Here is a 731-nt window from a genome sequence, read left to right on the forward strand (position 1 = left end):
GAGGGAGGAAGGGAGGAGTCTTCAGAGCTGGCGAGGAGGAAGGTGTCTCAGCTCCAGGAGCAGTCCTGGGTGCACGGTGTGTGCTGGGCTCAGCTCCTGGCTTTGCTTTCACAAACCAGACTTTGGGGGTGAATGGCAGGTTTGGTGGCTGCTGATGGGAACCTTCTCTGGGACACCTCCACCCAGCCTGAGGTGCAGCTGAGGAAGGTCCGTGGTGCTCCTCATTGCATTGCGTGAATTTTCAGGCAATGCTGCCCAGTGACAGAGATGGTTTTGTGCTCTTCTGGGGGGCTTCCTCCAGCCCGTTTCCTTGTGTTGGCATGAGTGATTTCGAAAAGAACCAGCTGAGCTCAGAGTTCTGGGTGCCAGGTAACCGCGGGTGAAGGTAGAAGTTAGTGTTGGGTCAGGTGATGCAACTGAAGCACAACTCCTGTCGGAGAACATTTGCTTCCCAGGGCCCGGGGGGCAGAACCGCTTCCTACAGCAACGGTTTGTATCGAGGTGACTTCAAGCCATTCGTGAATTTGTATCTTCTGCCTCCAATGCCTGAGATCAGAACACATCGTAACACACAAGGAGGAGGGTTCTGTCCTGCCAGGAGAAGGTTGTTACATACCCAGGGTACGCAGAGTCCCAAGCGAGCTAGAGATGGGTGCTGTGCCTCTTCTGTGACATCAAAGGCAGTGTCACTGAGATCCACAGTTCTGATGCCTTCAGCCCGCAGCAAGGTG

This window comes from Calidris pugnax, unplaced genomic scaffold (assembly GCF_001431845.1).
Source record: "Calidris pugnax isolate Ruff unplaced genomic scaffold, ASM143184v1 scaffold418, whole genome shotgun sequence".
NCBI lineage: Eukaryota > Metazoa > Chordata > Aves > Charadriiformes > Scolopacidae > Calidris > Calidris pugnax.